Source organism: Salmo salar, chromosome ssa28 (assembly GCF_905237065.1).
Source record: "Salmo salar chromosome ssa28, Ssal_v3.1, whole genome shotgun sequence".
NCBI classification, from domain to species: Eukaryota; Metazoa; Chordata; class Actinopteri; order Salmoniformes; family Salmonidae; genus Salmo; species Salmo salar.
In genome coordinates, this window is record NC_059469.1 from 19,354,581 (window position 1) to 19,369,719 (window position 15,139).

Below are 15,139 nucleotides of genomic sequence, written 5' to 3' on the forward strand. Positions count from 1 at the left end.
AAACATTTCTGAAAACATAATTCCAATTTGACATTATGGGGTATTGTGTGTAGGCCAGTGACAAAATCTCAAGCTGTAAAACAAAATGTGGAAAAGGTCAAGGGGGTGTGAAAACTTTCTGAAGGCACTGTATCGTATTGACAATATCACAATATTATTTTTGCGTTAGTTTGCTGTACCTGCACCAAAACGCCAGTATTTTTCTTTCATAGCTTGTTCTCCATCTTCTTTTTAAATAGAGAGCCAATTAGTTTTCAGCAGTTTTATTTCCATGAACAATCAAAACTCGTTTTCTCATGGCTCTCTCGTCTTTCTGCAGCAGACACATGGTAAGCAATATCTTTGGAACATCGATTTGCAATAAAATCACAGTATCAATTCGCAATACATATAAATCGTGAGAATCGCAATACATGTTGTATCAGCACCAAAGTTGTGATAATATTGTATCATGAGGTCCCTGGCAATTCCCAGCACAGTACTGTAAATACTGTGGATACGGTACTACTGTAGCTACAGTATAGCTAGGACAACTACCATAGTCCATGAAACCCATTGATTGATATGGAGAGTGTGTTTCCTATGATCAAATGTAGACTATGGTAGGTCACTGTAAAGGGCTAAGGAGGTCACAGGTCAGATCCATTGACATGCAGCACATCTGAGGTGTAGACAACTACCTTCAGGGAAATGGCTGACTGTGTCGAGTTCTAACTGCATAAAAAATGCCAGTTATCCTGTGAAGCCTGCCAATGGAAAACTCTGTCGGCTGACCACCATGCTGCGCTATATGCCTTGAATCTCAGCCTAATAATACACTACAGCCACATCTAAAATATAGCTAGTCTAAAACCAATTGCTGGAACTCAGAGGACGTTCCACTGTCTTGCTGGCCAGATCTGATAGATATTGGGAAATTTACAGAACTCTTAACTCTCACTTACTCTCATAAATCAATATGCATAGAAATGAAGAACCGCAGGGCAACGTCTTCACCCACTGACAAGGGAAACAGAGAATGTGGAAAGATGCCGTGTCTGACTGTTTCTAAGAGGGAGAATTGATGGCTCACATCCAAATTGTACCACAAGATCCATAGCCAGAGCTCTGGATAAGAGCGGTAGGCTATAATGGGCATGCAAATACACACAAACACAAACACACACACACACTCACACTGAATGCAGTGTGATCTGCTGTATGCAGCATCTGAGAGTGGTGTATGTACACATCTCTGATTCCCACACAGTGACCCTGTGTACTGGCCCTGAGTGAGGCTGTGCGTAAGCGGATCCAGGATAACTCCAGCTCCTCCACAGGCTTGCTCATAACGCTCCTCCTCCGGTGGGTTAGAAACAACTTCAATGCACCTTATATGGCCGTGTCTCAAATGGCACCCTATTCCCCATATAGTGCACTACTTTTGACCAGAACCATATGGGCCCTGGTCAAAAATAATGCACTATATAGGGAATAGGGTGCCATTTGGGAGACAAGATGTACCTCTGCATGACGAGGCACTTTAATCCCTTCCGCTCTTCTCTCAAAAGAAAGGCACCCTGGTTTGATTGGGAGGAGCCACACAAGGCCCAGAGCAAGTAACTAGATATTAACTTCTGAAGAAACGAATGCTAGTGGAAATACTAAACATACCTTCAAGAGTAAAGGTAAGGCATTCTTAACAGAAGCAAACGATTCATACCGCTCTTTAGCATTGACATGAATACACCTTACCTACCCTTTCTGCTAATGACCCACAACATACAAACAATCCAGTACAGACGTTTCATTCTGCAGTCTGCGTGTGTGTAGAGCTGTGCTCAAGACACCACCATGACCCTCCATTCATTTAGTCCGGAGATGTCAGAGGCTACCGGTGTAGGCCAACCAATGGCATTTATCTGAAGCCAAATTAAAACCCTACCTGCATCGGTGAGGAACACACACACACGCAATTCTAGAATTACACAAGTGAGGTCACAGCTTCCCGTGAGAGAGGTCACTTAACACCGATGTAACACTGGTTGGTGAAATAAATGTATAGCTGCATCTGAAATGGCACCCTTTTCCCTATATAGTGCACTATTTTTGACCAGGGCCCATAGGACCAGAAGTAAACTCTACTGTTTGACCACGACCTCTGCTGCAGCTAATGACATTAAACTTCTATTTAATTGATTCATACAGGTCATGAACAGTGAAAATAATGTTTTTCATTCAATTTCATATGGTGTATGATGGCCAAAGTGTGAAAAATGACTGTTGCTTCTACATTGATAAAGTTTGATCATAAAGTTACTGTTCCCCTCCCCCATGTCAAACACTTGGATTCAGGAGGCGGGATTATTAAGGGGATACGGTGACATCACCCTCACTCTCCTTTTAATACTCCAATGGTAAAATTATATTCTCTTACCTAATTTAAATATGTACCGCCTTGTAACCAACATCGGAGAAGGTGTGATTGTATAGCTAGATAGTTACTCTACTGGTGCCAAAAATATGACTGTAGGGTGTCGGCAAATATTATCAAAAGTTTACACTATTCATCTGTGGAAAATATACTTATATGTCTCCCCTTTCATATGTGTCTGGTGTTAGCTAGTTACTGGATAGCTAGGTCTTCAGCCAGCAGTTGTCATGTCAACACATCCGACAGTGCTGCTGTGAACCACATCACAAGAGACATGCCAAACGGGAGATGTATAAAAAAATAATTGATGCAATTTCCATGTTCTTTGAGTTGTTTTGTATATCACCAAATTTGCTTAAGATGATTTTACTGCAACACTTCTCACTGCCTCCAAGTATTTTGACATTGCGTTTCAAAGAGCTGTCAGTCAAGGCGAGCCCACTCAGCCTGTCTTTTCAAACTTCCTGGTAGCTAGCCATGAGAGAAAAACACATTTTTCTAAAATGGTGAGCATTTATATCCCCAAAAATATTATGGGTGATATTTGAGTCACTCAAAATGCTATTTTACACAGAAATCAGAATGACTATTTGGGACCTTTAATTAATTGATTGGATTTATATAGGGCTTCCAAATGCTCAAAGTGCTTACATAGTAAAGGGGAAACTCACCTCATCCCCCACCAATAGACCAAATACTATTTCCAGTGAGATTGAGGTTTTCCTACTGTAGGATTAGGAGTTACCCCACGTCAGAGGAAGACGGAGAGAATAATTCACCACACATCGTCCATTCAACAATTACTAAAGTCCTGAACTATCCTAAAACACTTTCTACGTCAGAGCCAAAGACGGCCATTGTCCAAGCTGACTTTGAGGAGCAGTAATATCCTGGGGTAATCAGCTTTATGATAATACTTTGGGTTTGTATGAGAAACAACACGGATGTCCAATTCTAATAAAATAAGAAACAGTAAAAGCAGAGAAGAGAAAACATTGTTTTATAAAGTGTTGTTTGTCCTGAGCCAGCAGCCTATTAATTTCAGGCGAGTAGTCAGGAGTCATCCACAATGCATCAACTCTTCATTTGTTCTCTCCTGACACGGTACGTACTGTGTGAGCCGGTGTGTGTACGGTGTGTGTACGGTGTGAGGGTGAGGGTGAGAGGGTTGCTCGGAGGGAGCATTCTGTTCGCTCATTAAGAAGGGAACATTCTGCTGCAGAGGCACGTCTACTGTCGCGAACAGTCTGGAATAAGAAGAAAAATAACTCATATACAGTCAAGGTGAGATTAACCTGGTCCACCAGCCGTCTCTGTCCAACTATCTACATGAGGAAGCAAGTGAACCTGGGGATGAGGTTAAGAGCCAGAACCATAGATTGGGAATATGTACTTTATGGCTCTAGGTCAGTCTGGTCAGGGCCTTTGCCTGAAATTCTAACTTATTATAGTTCAGTTTCTTCACTGTGGAGTGAAACAATGATATTCGGTTTAGATTCCAGGCTAGGCTACCCTCGTCTAGCTGGTTTCTGTTCTGTGTCTGTGTCTATGTGTCTATGTGTTAAACAGGGATAACTCACAAAGTGGTCTCAAGCTTAGGGACGGCCGGCCAGGGGAGCAAGGGAACATAAATCATACTGATATCAATAAGGGGAGGTGTCTTCCCAAACCCAGGATGCATCCCAAATGGCACTATTTACTATTTAGCCATTCGGGACCCATCCCGGGCTCAGATCCAGGACGACAAGGTGAGCTGTACGAGAGGAGCAACACTGAAACTACTTATAGTGTCACCACCAGCAGTAACAATGTTTCACGACCGCCTGCCTTCCCTGCTGCTACTACTGTATATTGATTATTAACCTATGAACACCGTTCCACTCACCATCCATCCCAGGGAACATGATGATATCTGTTTTGCCCCATCCTACAACAGCATGTAGGCTATGGTGAGGTAGATGTACTTTTTATTTAAACAAATATTTAGGTAGCAGCTTTCCAACCCTCCTGATACATAAGTATATTAAAGTGATTGTATTTGAAACTCAGTACTTTCATGATAAATGTCACTGCACATCACTGTACTGTGATAATGCCAATAACCAGCTAAAACCAATTAGCATTCTGCTCTGATGTAATACTCACATGTGAAACACATACCCTTAGACCTGGTCCAGAGGTCTGGGTCAAATACCAAAGTTAAACATCTTGTGTTGGCTTAGCACATTTGAGTCTTCAAAAGGTGGTGGTGCCAAGGTCCAGTACAGCAATGGATATCCCGTGTGCTGGCTACATAACATAAAGTCAATTCATCCAAACTCCCAAACATTGTCCCTACCACCACTACAAATGTGTGTCTGTCCTATGGGAGCCCTATGGGCCCTGGTCCAAAGTAGGACACTACATAGAGTATAGGGGGTCGGTTGCCATTTGGGACGCAGCCTTCATATCCACCACAACATCAGCCCACGCAGCTGTACGTCAGTGAATTCTCCTCATCTTTAGCTGTGTCATCACCCTGTAAGGACGTAGGGAAACAGAACAGTACTCATACAGCAGCCAAGCCAATAGGCATGCAGTTTCACCACCAAAACCTCTCTCAGTTTAAAACTACTCCGGCCCCCCTCCCTCTTTATCAGTGTTATTCAAAGGAACCTACTGAAACAACATGTCAGCCTTTATCAGACGGGAAACAGAGGCAGATGAAAAGAAACATCATGTATTGCCTTTACTTGTCTTGTTTGATTTAGAGGGGACGTCTGGGAAAGCACTATAATAACGTGATGAAATACTGGGCTCTGCAGAGCAATGGAGGCAGGTGTACAACATTCCCCTGGCTAGACGGAAAGGAAATAAGTCATCTCCATACAGGCGGACCTATTTATCCTCAGAGTTGGATACATACAGGGTACCAAAGTTCCCAGGCTGCTTTCACTCCCATTTCTCAGTATCCCGTCATAACAGTAGACTTGAAATTAATGACCACTAGGAGTAAAAAACAGGAGTGTCTGTTGTTGATTAACAAAAGGGAGTTTTGCTAGGAAATCAAAACGACAGCAGTAGCAGAGTAGCCCTGATTTTAATTCATTTTGAATGTGCTGCATTAGTGCCCCCTTCCTCTTTGTTTGGCTGTTGCTGTGAATTATAATAGCAGGCAGCCAGAGACTGTCTGTGGGGATGAGTAGAGACAGAGAGACTATTGTTGGCTTCACACCAAACCCTGCCGGGGAGGAGAGGGAAAGAGAGGAGGATGGAAGCTAGGAGAGGAGGGGGCTGAGCACTGTTGCGGGGGAAATAAACATAGCTATATGGAGCTGAAGGATGGGACTAAAAACAAACAAAAAACTACTATTGAAAAATGATTGTAAAATGTATATAGTATATATAAGCTGGAAGTAGAAGCCTAAGAGTTGTTGTCCATTAGTTTACTCCAATTAGGGCAGGGATGGTAGGGTTAGGGGATAATTAAAGGAATATAATATATATAATATATATAATAATATAATAATAATAATAATATAATATATATATATATATATATATATATATATATATATATTTACAAAAATATACATGGGGGTTTGAAAATGATGCAGACAATTACATTGTTCGAAGCCACAATTTGCAATATTAAGAGGGTGGTGACATACAGTGCCTTCAGAAAGTATTCAGATCCCATGACTTTTTCCACGTTTTGTTACATTACAGCCTTATTCTGAAATGATTTTTTTTTTTTAATCCTCAATCTACACACAATACCCCATAATGACAAAGCGAAAACAGATTCCGAAGTTTTAGCACATTTACAAAAAAATTTAAAAAATGTATTTACATAAGTATTCAGACCCTTTGCTATGGGACTCAAAATTGAGCACAGGTGCATCCTGTTTCCATTGATCATCCTTGAGACGTTTCTACAACTTGATCAGAGTCCACCTGTGGTAAATTCAATTGATAGGACATGATTTGGAAAGGCACATACCTGTTTATATAAGGTCCCACAGTTGACAGTAAACGTCAGAGCAAAAATCAAGCCATGAGGTCGAGGGAATTGTCCGAAGAGCTCAGGGACAGAATTGAGACAGGATTGTGTCGAAAACAATTCTGCAGCATTGAAGGTCCCCAAGAACACAGTGGCCTCCATCATTCTAAAATTGAAGAAGTTTGGAACCACCAAGACTCTTCCTAGAGCTGTCCGCCCAGCCAAACGGAGCAATGAGGGGAGAAGGGCCTTAGTCAGGGAGGTGACCAAGAACCTGATGGTCACTCTGACAGAGCTCCAGAGTTCCTCTGTGGAGATGGGAGAAACTTCCAGAAGGACAACTATCTCTGCAACACTCCACCAATCAAGCCCTTATGGTAGAGTGGCCAGACAGAAGCCACTCCTCAGTAAAAGGCACGACAGCCCGCTTGGAGTTTGCCAAAAGGCACCTAAAGGACTCTCAGACCATGAGAAACAAGATTATCTGGTCTGATGAAACCAAGATTGAACTGCCAAGCGTCACTTCTGGAGGAAACCTGGCACCATCCCTATGGTGAAGCATGGCAGTGGCAGCATCATGCTGTAGGGATGTTTTTCAGCGGCAGGGACTGGGGGACTAGCAGGATCGAGGGAAAGATGAACAGAGCAAAGTACAGAGAGATCCCTGATAAAAACCTGCTCCAGAGTGCTCAGGACCTTCTCTGAAGTCTCAGGACCTTCGGGACAAGTCTCTGAATGTCCTTGAGAAGTCCAGCCAGAGCCCGGACTTGAACCCAATCGAACATCTATGGAGAAACCTGAAAATAGCTGTGCTGTGTCGCTCCCCATCCAACCTGACAGAGCTTGAGAGGATCCGCAGAGAAGAATGGAAGAAACTCCCCAAATACAGGTGTGCCAAGCTTGTTGCGTCATTAAAAAAAAAAAATATTTATCCTTTATTCAACTAGGCAAGGCAGTTAAGAACAAATGTTATTTACAATGGCAGCCTAACGGGGAACAGTGGGTTAATTAACTGCCTTGTTCAGGGGCAGAACAACAGATTTTTATGTTGTCAGCTCAGAGATTTGATCCAGCAACCTTTCGGTTACTGTTCCTACAATCTAACCACTAGGCTACCTGCCACCCCAAGAAGACTCGAGGCTGTAATCGCTGCAGGTGCTAAAGGTACTTTAACAAAGTACTGAGTAAAGAGTCCGAATACTTATGTAAATGTGATATCAGTTATTCTTTTTTATTAGCTACATTTTCTAAAAACCTGTTTTTGCTTTGTCATAATGGGGTAGTGTGTGTAGATTGAGGGGGATTTAAAAAAAAAAATCTAATTTAGAATAAGGCTGTAATGTAACAAAATGTGAAAAAAGTCAAGGGGTCTGCATACTTTCCGAATGCACTGTATATGAATCTACAGTATATTTCGTATGCATTAATACAATGACAGTCAAATGGCCAAAACGGCCCACAGTGAAATGCAATTAGGTAGACAGAACACAGCTGACGACAGAGACTGAAAGTCAAGCAGAACAGAGCCTGATGAAAAAGCATAGCAGGACTGAAATAAGAGACAGCTAGAATCAGCCACAGAATATAACTCATCTGACAACTACAGACACTCCTCCCTCCCACTCCCTCCTCTCATCCCTCCATCTGAAATAAGATGTCACTGCTACACCTACTGGTCATTTTGAGGAGCTGTCTCCAACTAACCATCGCAACTGCTGAAATTAATAACACAATAATAATGATAAATCCCACATCCAATTCCCTAATCTAAATTATAGCCTGTTATCAAATGATTCAGATGTAGGAAGGATCACACGGGCCATGTCAATCACCAGAACACAAAGAAATTATGTTTTGCATACAGACAGAGAGAGGGTGTGTCCCGAATGGAACCCTATTCCCTATATAGTGCCCTGGTGGTAAACTATATAAGGAATAGGTTGTCATTTTGGACACATACTGAGACTCAGTTCGTATGCCCTGCAGTGGCCGGGTGGCCGTCCCTGTTCAAACAAATGGGCCGTGGCCGGGGGAAGGAGAATGGATCAGTGTTTGACAGGCAGTTTAAAGGTGTAAATAGAGTGCTGACACGGGGAGGGAAGGTCACCACGCACTGGAACATTAATGGCAGGTAATCAACCTTGGCAGGAGAGAGAGTAGCACATTTGCATTGAGATGGAGGCATTTAAAGTGTCAAGTCAATGACTCCGGCCTGGTCGAGCGTTCAAATTGAATTCCTACTGAATTAAATACTTGAGGATCCTCTAGTCTGGTCTCACTTCCCTTTATCCACTGCTCATCTGATTTTCAATGGGATTTTCTTTGGCTTCGTCCTCAAATGGCACCCTATTCCCTTTATAGTGCGCTACTTTTGACCACGCCCCATAGGGAATAGAATGTCATTTGGGATGCACACACACTGTTACTGTAGCTGGCGCTTTTGACTGACGTCAAGGGATCATCATTCACAGGCTTCATCCATCCAGGTTCATCAAAATACATAAAAGAAGGCCAGTAGCAAAGGAAAACAAATCTTTCTGTATGCGAGAGAGAAAGTGGAGGGAGCCTGACGGTAACTAAAAATGGACTTTTATTACAGCAGAAAAGAGTCACATTTTAAAGAAATCCTGGCTTGTCTTCATTGCTCTGGGCTCAAATGCCACATGGGGGCTACATGGTGCCAGCCTGAAGCAGTGAGGGCGCACACACACATCTGATGGTCACCAGCACCACACAACCAGCCTGTCAGAAGTGGGTCTGGCTGTGTGACACAGCTCTGCCTCAGATTATACCCTGCTGGCTTTAGTGTGCCAGTTGGAATGCACTGATATAGGCTCTATAAACCTTGGCTATACCAGTGCTGTCTGGCTCATTTTGTTTCAATATGTAAAGTCAAAATTTGATTTGATCTTGTTTCAGAGTATTTGACCATGTTTCTCTCATAAAGCTCAAAGTGACTTTGTATGTCTGAGCTACAGATTGAAACAAATGTAGTGTAATGCCCCCTTTAGCCCAGGGCTGTCTACATACTACAAGCTTCTCTTTTACTGGAATCTTTATCAACAGACTGGGCAAAGAGTGTATACTCTTTTACCTCAATCTTTAGACAAGGAAACAGGGTAATGTGGGACTAGCCCCCCGGGGTGAATTCTGTAATTCTCACAAAAAACACTTTGTCAATATTTTTTTTTACAACACATTCCCTAGCTGCCACTACGCTTGCTCAACTAAACAATGTTCTGAATCATCAAAATGTTTTAAGTCAGTAACAAAATTAATAAGTTAATTTAATATGGAACTAAGAAAGTTATATATCAATCTAATTAAGTTACACACACACACACCAAACCATCTCAATTGGGTTGAAGTTGGGTGATTGTGGAGGCCAGTTCAATCCCTTGCAGCACTCCATCACTCTCCTTTTTGGTCAAATAGCCCTTACACAGCCTGGAGGTGTGTTTGGTCATTGTCCTGTTGAAAAACAAATGATAGTCCCACTAAGCCCAAACCAGATGGGATGGGATGGAGTATCGTTGCAGAATGCTGTGGTAGCCATGCTGTGTGCCTTGAATTCAAATAAATCACAGACGGTGTGGGGCTGTTTTGCTGGTGACACTATCATACCTCCTCCATGCTTCACGGTGGGAACCACACATGCAGAGATCATCCATTCACCTACACTGAGTCTCACAAAGACATGGCGGTTGGAACCAAAAATCTCACATTTTGACTCCAGACCAAAAGGACAGATTTCCACCGGTCTAATGTCCATTGCTCGTGTTTCTTGGCCCAAGCAAGTCTCTTCTTATTATTGTTGATGTACTTTAGTTAGTAGTGGTTTCTTTACAGCAATTCAACCATGAAGGCCTGATTCACGCAGTCTCCTCTGAACAGTTGATGTTGAGATGTGTCTGTTACTTGAACTCCGTGAAGCATTTATTTGGGCTGCAATCTGAGGTGCAGTTAACTCTACTGAACTTATCCTCTGCTGCAGAGGTAACTCTGGGTCTTCCTTTCCTGTGGCGTACCTCATGAAAGCCAGTTTCATCATAGCGCTTGATGGTTTTTGTGACTGCACTTGAATAAACTTTCAAAGCTCTTGAAATGTTCCGTATTGACTGACCTTCATGTCTTAAAGTAATGATGGACTGTCATTTCTCTTTGCTTATTTGAGCTGTTCTTGCCATAATATGGACTTGGTATTTTACCAAATAGGGCTATCTTCTGTATACCATCCCTACCTTGTACCAACACAACTGATTGGCTCAAATGCATTAAGAAGGAAAGAAATTCCATAAATTAACTTTTCACAAGGCACACCTGTTAATTGAAATGCATTCCAGGTGACGACCTCATGAAGCTGGTTGAGAGAATGCCAAGAGTGTGCAAAGCTGTCATCAAGGCAAAGGGTGGCTAATATGAAGAAACTCAAATCTAAAATATATTTTGATTTGTTTAACACTTTTTTGGTTAGTACATGATTCCAAATGTGTTACTTCATAGTTTTGATGTCTTCACTATTATACTACAATGTAGAAAATATTAAAAATAAACAAACACCCTGGAATGTGTAGGTGTGTCCAAACTTCTGACTGGTACTGTACATACGTACACATACAGTACATACCATTAGGGGAGCCTAAAGATTAAAAAAATAACTTGTTTAGAGATTGAAATGTCAATCAGTTTTTATAAAGCAGTTACATTTAAGGTGAGTGTGTTGGGGGGAACCCTCCCCCACCCCTCAAATGGGGCATCTGTCCCCCCTGCAATCCAAATCAAGTCAATGATACCTAAATTAGCAGTTGCCACAGTACTTGGGGAAAACGCCCCTTTTCTAAAACAACATTTCATTAAATAACCAAAAAAAGTAAACTGTAGCCAGCTTATAGCTTGTTTGCTTAAGCATGATCATCATCTACATTTTTACCAAACACAGTTTTTTTGTGTCAGCAATTGGACAATTGTTTCTAGGCGGGTGGGGTGGGGGGCGCTAGTTACCCCACGTTACCCTACTGGCTGCAACAATAGTACAGTGAGTGGAGACAAGCATCTGTGGCTTTGTGATGTCATTGTCTGGTGAAGGTGACAGAGATGCAGTATCCTTAATCGATTAATGTTTCTATTCCACAGGGACTTCATCAGGCTTCACAATGACATTGTAGTCTATTTATGATATCGCCAGAGTGCGCCAGTGATGTCAGTAAGCAGTAGGTTGCGTGTCCCAAATGGCACACTATTACCTTTAATGTGAACTTCTTTTGACCAGGGCCCGTAGTGCACTATATAAGGAATAGGGTGCCATTTGAGACGCACACCTGGTCGCAAGAAGCATATCCACCACACAGGCCAAAGGGCTTGAGGGCACAAGCCTATCAAATATAGAGGGGGTATGGATCTAAAAGCCGCAGGACGAGAATGGCCTGGATCAATAGGTATTCCAGTTGCACCAAATAGCATCAAGAGCATCCTGACCGGTTGCATCACTGCTACAGAGGGTAGTGCATCCGGCCCAGTACATCACTGGGGCCAAGCTACCTGCCATCCAGGACCTATATACTAGGCGGTGTCAGAGGAAGGCCCAAAAAATTGTCAAAGACTCCAGTCATCCAAGTCATAGACTGTTCTCTCTGCTACCGGACGGCAAGTGGTACCGGAGTGCCAAGTCTAGGTCCAAAAGGGCTCCAAAGGGCTCCTTAACAGCTTCTACCACCAAGCCATAAGACTGCTGAACAATTAATCAAATGATCACCCAGACTATTTACATTGACCCCCCTTCTTTGTTTTTACACTGCTGCTACTCACTATTTATTATCTACGCATAGTCACTTTAACCCTACCTACATGTACAAATTACCTCAACTAACCTGTACTCCCTCACATTGACTCAGTACCGGTACCCCTTGTATATAACCTCGTTATTGTTATTTTCTGTTACTTTTTAGTTACATTTTTTACTTTAGTTTATTTAAATCAATATTTTCTTAACTCTATTTCTTGAACTGCATTGTTGGTTAAGGGCTTGTAAGTAAGCATTTCACGGTAAGGTCTACACCTGTTGTATTCGGCGCATGTGACAAATAAAATTTGGTTTGATTTGATTGGTTTGATGTGTCAAAATGGCTCTGATAATACAAGCAAACAAATCAGTTTCTGCCAACAAGTTGCTGTGCCTCTTCGTACTGAACAAAGGACAAAAAACAGGTGCAATTGTTGAAGTGATTTGTTTACGATGGGTTCTTTGAATTTCTATTTCAGCCAACAGTCGTACAATACCAGGGAAAATAATAATGTATCCCAAATAAGTACGTGGATTGCAGCCTCAGAACAGCTCTATGCTTGAATATGAAGGAGAGCTAGCAGTGCATAGGGAGAGGAAGGAAAGGAAAGATGAATCATGTCTCTCTGTTTGGAATGAATAACACATCCTTCAGACTTGTCTTGCAGCGCTACGTAGCCTAGGCTGCATCCCCCTATAGGCCCTGGTCAAAAATAGTGCACTATATAAGGAATAGGGTGCCATTTGGGACACAACCTATTCTACCTCTCCATCACTTTAACATTCACTAAGTACGATAGCTTCCCTGCTTTGTGAATCAGCAGGAACTATCACCTAGCTTCTCTTTCATCTGACAATTTCTAGTAGAGTGAAAGAGTAAGATAACTTCTTGTAGAGGGGGCGTCCCAAATGGCACCCTATTCCCTATATAGTGGACTATGTAGGGAATAGTAGTACACTATGTAGGGAATAGGGTGCCATTTGGGGGACAGGGTTTTGTGTCATGAGGTTCCCTTTAGCATGTAAATACATTCATCTTAAACAGTGAATAATGAGGTGGCGGAGAGAGAGAGTTACTGGGGAATAAAAGCTGGTTTTACTCTGTAATTAGTCTTGTTTGTGCCGCACAGAAAAATATTTATAACCAACTTCCCCCAGCTTCGTGATAAATGACTATGGGTCTTTTTATTTGTGTTTATTGAGACAAATTCCATACTTTAACATTGCAATACTCCTCTCTCCATTGCCACGACACCGTAAAAGGGACAATTATACATGGATCAACCTTGTAATACCTTTCTCTGTTTAACAGAGAAGGGTACAGCTAGGGCTGTGGCGGTCATTATATTGTCAGCCGGTGACTGTCAAGCAAATAACTTATGGTCTCACGGTAATTGACAGTTCAATAACAAACACAAATAGCATATCCTGCATTTAAAATATAGTCTATACCATCACAATAAATACATTATTTATTTTAGACAGGTCTAAAGAAAATGTAGTATATTTCAGAAGAACAGAATAGCATACTTGGAGCATACTTTATGTTAGTCCCTGATCTGGCTATGTTGAGCAGTTAAGAAAGAATGGTCCTCCTGTATGCTAAATTTAAAGTTATTAATGCAACTTTAGTTGGGATGCAAATGTTGGGCTATCTGTTAAAATGTTTAACACATTCTATGATGCGACTTCAATGATGATTTGAAAAAAGTTGCATGAAAGGCATGAGCTCTGCTTTGTTTCTTTCACAGGCTGCACACCCTTCATCAGTCGCTCATTCACAATTTGACAAGCAACTGATAATGCCTCGAATTTCCTGGTGCCATCACCCTAGTGTAGCCGTAATTCCCCATAAAAGAACGCATGCATTTTACGGCCAGTGGTCATTGTGACATTGGGCTGAATATAACAATTATAATTCCCTTCTTCCAGCTGCTTGTTCCAAAGCACGTCTAACTCACATGGCTCTCTCAACTCTTATTAGCCAATTATTATTATTATTATTATTATTATTATTATTATTTAACCTTATTTAACTAGGCAAGTCAGGTAAGAACAAATTCTTATTTTCAATGACGGCCTAGGAACAGTGGGTTAACAAAAGTGAACCTATTCTGTTGGTCAACTTGTCCTTCTGTGTGAGTAATAAATATTCCAAACATAGTCTGGGACAGTTGTGGAATGCGATAGATCCCAAATTAATACAACCACTAGCATCAAAAAACCTGTTTTACTCAATGAGGCTGACGCAACAGATCAGAACGTTTAGCTTAAAATGTTGATTAACTATTAGGCTATTTCTTCACATTATACGTGCAGACGGCAGTAGGCTATAAGCGTGCATGTTCCAAAATGCAATCAATTTGCGGGAAAACACTATTCTCAAAAGTGACCATAAATGCGATTACGCATGTAATGCTTTATTATAAAGGTGCATTTTTATGGTGAAAATTATCTCCCAAACTTGAAACTCACACGTCGCCTATGTATGCCAGTTAGGCTCTACCCCGGTAAGTGGATTAATGTGCTTAATTTTAAGGAGTTATTTGGCCAGTTTAGTTGTGATACAAACTTTATCAAAACATATAGGCCTACTGGCTAGGCTACATGAGGTGAGGGACTAGGCATGCGCCATTTCTTGCCTCAGTGATAATATATAATTAAAAAAGTTATTGGCTAATAGTGTCACCCATTACACTAGTCTTGATTTAATATTGTCTTTACATATACTAAATAATATATGTGTGAAATTAGTTTTGATTTAGAATGGATCATTATCATGCACCTGTCTCGGAAGAGGGGGAAAAAAAACATGTCATCTATGCACTTAAATAGTGAATGGAGGACGCTTCTCATTTGCATTCATGTCCGAGTAATTAGAGGGACAATAGAGTGCTGAGTAACAGGCAGTTAGCAAGTTTGGTAGGCTACTAATGACCATCAGCAGTATCAGAGCTTGGAGAAG

At 41.6% G+C, this 15,139-nt stretch overlaps 1 protein-coding gene across 3 annotated transcripts in view; it reads right to left on the reverse strand.

Moving 5' to 3' along the window:
• Positions 1–15,139, reverse strand: part of tanc2b (tetratricopeptide repeat, ankyrin repeat and coiled-coil containing 2b) — a 253,028-nt gene that overhangs the window by 187,746 nt on the left and 50,143 nt on the right. The gene's annotated exons all lie outside the window — the stretch shown is intronic.